We start from the raw sequence: 6,559 nt of genomic DNA, 5'->3' as shown, positions 1-6,559 counted from the left end.
TGGGGCCTCCGGCACCTGTGCTTGGCTCCGCCCCACCATAACCCCCCCGCCCCTTCTCCCCTGTGGGTGTTGGCCTGGATCTGTTAAAGAGGTGGCTCTCGATTATAGACTGTCTAGCACGAAGCCGACCTTGCATTCCTGGAGGGCACTGTGCTGAGTCAGAGCGAGCCAGCATCTCCCGCTTGCTGTACACACTCCCAGATGTGCACTCACTCTCCGCCTTCTCCACCTGGAGCTCCGTCCCAGGAAGCTGATCCCCTGGACAGCATCAAAGGGCTCCTGTGCCCGCTGGGTTATTTAGGACATGGGGGAGCCCCCGCAGCAGCTCAGAGGAGGGAGGAGAGTGAGACTGGGATATCGATTTCCCTGGCTCCCTCCTTTTGGGGCCACCTCGATGTTATAAGTTGAACTGTGTCCTCCTAACATTCATATGTTGAAGTCCTAACCCCCAGGACCTCAGAATGTGATCTTATTTGGAGGGAGGGTCTTTACAGAGGTGACCAATCAGAAATGAGGTCACCAGGGTGGGCCCTGATCCAGTATGACTGTGCCCCTAGAAGGAGGGGAAAGGTGGACACACACACACACACACATACACACACACACACAGAAGTGCCACAGTGGAAGGTGGCCTTCGACAGGCCAAGGGCAGAGGCTTGGGGCAGGCCCTCCTTCACAGCCCCGGAAGGAACCAGCCCTGACAATTATCTCGATCTTGGACTCTGGGCTCCAGAATTGTGAGACCATCGATTTCTGCTGTTTCAGCCCTGTCTCTGGCACCTTGTCCTAGGACCCTAGAGGACAGACACACCCAGATCCCTTGACTGAAGGTCACCGCTCCTTTCAAAGATGGGAATGACCGTTGCCTTCGTGGGGTGACCTCTTCCTCTGGCCTAGAGGCAGTATCGACCCCACCGCACCCCCGTCCAGCCCTGGGCCACCGAGTTACCCTTGGTGGCTCCCCTCCAACACCACCTGTCCGATTATCCTAATGCTGTGCCAGCCTGTTGGGACCCTGGCTGATCCATGCTGCCTTACTTTTTACAAGCTTTTTGGGATTTACTCTCATTTTTTTTTTTTTAGGACTTTATTATGCTCCTGAGTGAGATCGGCCTTTCTTACACTCCTTGACTCACACAATGACTTCAGGAGTATCCCTTCTTTTATCGTTCCCTGGAGGACTCTGGAATGATCTATCTTTGAAAGTTTGGTAGAATCCTGTATAAAATTCCCTGGGTCCAGAGTTTTCTTTACTGCTGGTTCAGTATGTCAGTAGTTGCTGCCCTGAGGATTCTGTTTTTTTCTTGCACCAGTTATGGGAGGCTGCACTTTTATGAAATTGTCTGCCTAAATTGTCACATTTGTGGCCGTGGAGTTGCTGACGGTGTCCCCAGTCACTTAATTCAGACGGACCAGAGCCCACCCTTTGCGTCAGCTGCCTCCTGGCCTCCCGCGCTGAGGTCGAGAAATCTGCTTTACATCAATTGTTCTTTCATAAGGGCCCTCCATCCTCTGGTGGCTTTTAGGACGTCGGGCTTCTCCCCGACGTGGGGCTCCTCCCTGTCTCCTACCTTGCTTGCTGTCTGTTGGAACCTCACTCAGCTTGAAGGTGGCTGGCACCCTGCCTGGGTGGTGACTCAGGGATCCAGCCTCCTTGTATCTGGAGCTTCCGGTGTCCGGTGAGGCTTGGAGTCCACCCCCAGACACTTTTTCTGTGTCACCACTGACCTCGAAACTCAGGGTCCTGATCCGACAGTCATGTACTGAGCTCACCATTCTGTGGGCTGGTAACTTGGCGTGGGCGGGGCTGGCCGGTACTCTGGGCGGGGCTGACCAGTTTTCTAGGAGGGGCTGGCTGGTTCTCTGGGCGGGGCTGGTGTGGGCGGAGCTAGCTGGTTCTCTGGGCGGAACGGGCCACTTGGCATGGGCGGGGCTGGCCACCTGGCGTGGGCGGGGCTGGCCGGTTCTCTGGGCGGGGCTGACCAGTTTTCTGGGCGGGGCTGACCAGTTTTCTGGGAGGGGCTGGGTGGCTCTCTGGGCGGGGTTGGTGTGGGCGGAGCTAGCTGGTTCTCTGGGCGGGACTGGCCACTTGGCATGGGCGGGGCTGGCCACCTGGCGTGGGCGGGGCTGGCCGGTTCTCTGGGTGGGGCTGACCAGTTTTCGGGGGGGGGCTGGGTGGCTCTCTGGGCGGGGTTGGTGTGGGCGGAGCTGGCCGGTTCTCTGGGTGGGGCTGACCAGTTTTCTGGGAGGGGCTGGGTGGCTCTCTGGGCGGGGTTGGTGTGGGCGGAGCTAGCTGGTTCTCTGGGCGGGACTGGCCACTTGGCATGGGCGGGGCTGGCCACCTGGCGTGGGCGGGGCTGGCCGGTTCTCTGGGTGGGGCTGACCAGTTTTCGGGGGGGGGCTGGGTGGCTCTCTGGGCGGGGTTGGTGTGGGCGGAGCTGGCCGGTTCTCTGGGTGGGGCTGACCAGTTTTCTGGGCGGGGCTGACCAGTTTTCTGGGAGGGGCTGGGTGGCTCTCTGGGTGGGGCTAGTGTGGGCGGAGCTGGCTGGTTCTCTCTGGGCGGGGCTGGCAACCTGGCATGGGCGGGGCTGGCCGGTTCTCTGGGCGGGGGCTGCCTCATTCTCACAGCTGGAGGCATCAGTAAGTCTTGGGCTATTCTGCTTCTGGGAGTCACCTGGCTGTTGGCTCCTGCCATGGGGTGACTAGGCCACATGTCGCTCCTCATCCAGTGGGTCAGCCTGGACTTGTTCGCGTGGTGGAGGCTGGGCTCCAAAAGAAAGAGGAGCGGATGTGAGGATTTCCATTGTGCTTCATTTGTCGAAGCCAGCCATATTCCAGGTGGACAGACAGATTCCAACCTCAGTGGGAGGACGTATACGGTCACACTTCCAGGGTGCGGGTGTGGTGGGAGGAGTCACTGCAGCCATTTGTTCAAACGATCTCCCACATTGTCTGTCCCAGCTCAGACTGCCACCAGCTAGGTAGGGCTTAGACAACAGGAACTTACTTCTCACAGTTCTGGAGGCTGAAGTCCTAGATCAAGGTCCGTCAGGGCCGGTTTCTAGTGAGGCTTCCCTTCCAGGCTGCAGAGGCCACCTTCCCGCTCTGCGCGTGCTCTGAGAGAGGGGACATTGCTGTGTCTCTCCCTCTGCTGGGAAGGCCACAGTCCTGTGGGATTGGGACCCCACCCTTATGATCTCATTTAACCTTAACTGCTTCCGTAAAGACCGTATCTCCAAATACAGCCACGTGGGGGGTTCGGGCTTCAACCCAAGTGTTTTGGGGGACATGATTCAGCCATGTCACACCCCCTCATTGTGGGGTGAATGTAGAGTGTGGGAGATGGTGCCAGGTGCCCTCAGCTGGGCCTGGAAGTGGGGCTCATCTCTTCTGCCCAGACTCCACTGGCCAGGACCCTTTCGTGCAGCCCCACCTATCCGCAAGGGAAGGGTAGACACAGGGCACGGTGTTTGCCCCTGTGAGGCGGTTCCGAGCCCCTGGAGAGCCCAGATGAGGCAGCCCGGCCCTGGTCCCGATCGTCGCTGTGTGTTTGTGAACCCATGATCATTTTCAAAGACCCTCACACACACAGTCTCACGTAGGGGCTCATCATCATAATATGAGGCAAGAAGAGGAAACGGAGACCAGAGAGGTCACGTGACGGTTAAAGTTCCTTTGGGTGGTGAGTGAGTGGCAGGTGCAGTGTCTGGAGCCAGGTCCTGTGGCCCAAGTCTGTGGCAGTGGCAGTGGCAGTGTCCCTGGCCGTGATGTCCAGCAGCAGCACCCCCGGCCGTGTGGTCAGTCAGGGATGACCACACGTCATTAACGTCACTAGCGGCCATGGGGTTCTTGGGAGGGGCCAGCCATGCCCCGTGGCCGTGAGTCCAGCTGTGTGGTGGTGCTGGGCCGGGGCGGCATCTGGTGTTAGGAACGTGGCTGTGCTTCCCTACCGCCCTGCCTCCCAAAGCTCCTGCTGGCTCTCCAGCCTCCCCTGGGTTCTACTAGAGGCCTGACATTCTTCCAGCAAATTCCTTCCTGCTCCAGCGGCCAGAGTCAGTTTCACCCAGCAACAGGGGCTGGAGCAGCTGAAGAAACTGTCTCAGTCCCCTCGGACTGCTGTACCAGAATGCCGCAGGCCAGGGGGCTGTTTCTCACAGTGCTGAGGCCAGGAGTCCGAGATGAGGGCACAGGCAGTGTCGGGTTCTGGCGAGAGCCGCTTGCTGGCCGCGGAGGGCCGCCTTCCTGCTACGCGCTCACACAGCGGGGAGAGACCATCTCCTCGCGTCTCTTCTTACAAGGACACTACAAGGACACTACAGATCTTCCCCAACTTACGATGAGCTTACCGTGGAAATACTAGAAGTCCAAAATGCACTGAATACGTCTCCCTAGCGAACGTGGTGGCTCAGCCTGGCCTGCCTGTCCCAGGACACTCACATCAGCCCACAGTGGGGCAAAATCATCCAGCACAAAGTCTGTTTTATAACAGTGTCGACCATCTCACGTGTCTCATTGAAAGCGAAAAGGGTTCTGTGGGTGTAGACGGTTGTCAGTGCACCGATTGTTCCCCTGGTGACTGGGTGGCTGGCCGGGAGCGGCTGGCCAGGGGCCTCGGGCCTTACAGACTGTGCCTCACAGACTGCTGGCCTGGGAAAAGATCCAAAGTCAGAATCTGAAGTACAGCTTCTACGGGATGTGGATTGCTTTCTCCCTGTCCTGGAGTTGAAAAATCCTAAGTCGAACCATCTGTAATTGGGTCATGGGAGCTCTACCCTCATGACCTAATCGTGTCCCAAAGGCCCGACCTCCTAACTCCATCCCACCGAGCGGGGGTTTGATCTTCAACACGTGAATCTGGGGGGACACAAACATGTGGACCACAGCAGGGACGGAGGAGCAGAGAGGCCCGAAGTCTGGGAGTAGGAGCCGGGCAGGAAGCTCTCCCCCCTTCTGCAGCCCCGGCGGCCACGTGGAGGGGAGGAGGCTGTCTGTCCTGCTCCAGCCCGCATTTTCCGGCCGGTGCGGGAGCAGGTGCAGCTGCCAGGCATGGCAGGAGCCTGGGTCTCGGCCAGCGCTTGGGAATGCAGCAGGGCCCTGCCCCTCCCTGCAGGGATGACCGAGTGCCAGGCGCCTGGGGCGGCGGATGTGTTGCTGGCCACAGCCCCCAGCCGCCATCCGGCTCCACGCCGGCTGTCCCACGCCGGCCCCTGGGGGCCTGAGATGTGTGGGGGCATGAATGGGGCTCTGTGGCTAGGCAACTGCTCCACAGAGGGCGGCTGCTGGCTGCACAGGTGATGTGGGGGTGGGGGAGCCGGGGGACGTGGGAGAAACAGAGCCGCTTCGGGGCCTGGTGTGACCCTGCTGCACATCAGGCCCCAGCCAGACGGCACCCCGGCACCACATTCGAGCCCGTGGCCCACCGAGGACCCACCCTGTCAGGTCCCCAGGGGCAGCGGGAGCGTGTGCCCAAAGGGGGTGAGCCTGGCTCTCTGCACCCGGCATGGCGGCTGCTCAGTGGGGACTCCGAACCAGGGCTTGCCAGGCCCTCCCTGCCACTCCCCCCTCGGCTACAGACTCTGCTGACCGGCTCAGTCCTGGCCACGAGACCCCTTGCCCACCGCTCTGACATTAGATGCCCCTCAGTGAGAGGCCCTAGCCCGAAGGGGCCTGCACAGGGCGAAGGCTCGCATACATGCCCCACAAACGCCGGCCTCCCTGCCCGTGCCGATCGGAGTCAACGGAACAGTGTTTATTCCTCCCCACTCTCCCTGCCAGAACATAAACTCCCTGAGGCTGGGAACACCCTGCGTTTCCTTGCTTTCCCAGGGCACTGCCCCGTCCCCTCTGCTGCTGTCCCCCTCATCCTGTGATGCTCCTGGAGGCATGGGCATTGGAAGCCATCTTAGAAATGGGGGCAGATGTCCAAAGTGTAGGCCTGCCGAGCCCCCCAAACTCCCTGGGCTCTGGAAGAACCAAGGGCAGCTGGACAGGGTTTACAGGGTGGAGGAGGAAAAATCCAGAAGCCCAGAGCCCCCCACCTCCTGCTGTGAAGGGGGCTCCTGGTGGGTCTCCCACCAAGCAGTAGAGCCGGGTGTGGGGGAGACCACGCACAGAGACCCGGACGCCCCCCTCCCCCCGCAGCAATCCAGCAGTCCCACCTGCACTGGGGTCCATGCCGCCAGGGGGCTTGAATGGACTCCCCCTCCACTCCACTACCCTGCCTGGGAGAGGCGAGGGGGCTGGAGGGCCGGGGGGGGGGGGGGGGGGGGGGGCGAGGCGGCCTCCTAGGCCCCAGTCGTCCCAGGTCAGTGGGTTGTCAGGGGTGTCTGGTGACAGCCCTGGGGCGGTGGGAGGGGCAGGTGCCGGAGGGAGAAGCCAGGTGGGGGGAAGACGCCCCGTGAACGTGTCTCCGGTTGCCAGGTCGCGGCCTCTGCTTTTGGACGAGAAGCCGCCCCCACCCCCACCCCCCACCCCGCGCCCCCATCCGGGCGGTGGGGGCGCGGCGTCCGACCCAGGCGGCCGGGTTCCGGAGGGCGGGGCCGCAGGTGGCCGCAGGTGC

The sequence above is a fragment of the Neofelis nebulosa genome, chromosome 3 (assembly GCF_028018385.1).
Source record: "Neofelis nebulosa isolate mNeoNeb1 chromosome 3, mNeoNeb1.pri, whole genome shotgun sequence".
NCBI classification, from domain to species: Eukaryota; Metazoa; Chordata; class Mammalia; order Carnivora; family Felidae; genus Neofelis; species Neofelis nebulosa.
Note: the sequence above shows the minus strand (reverse complement) of the source record.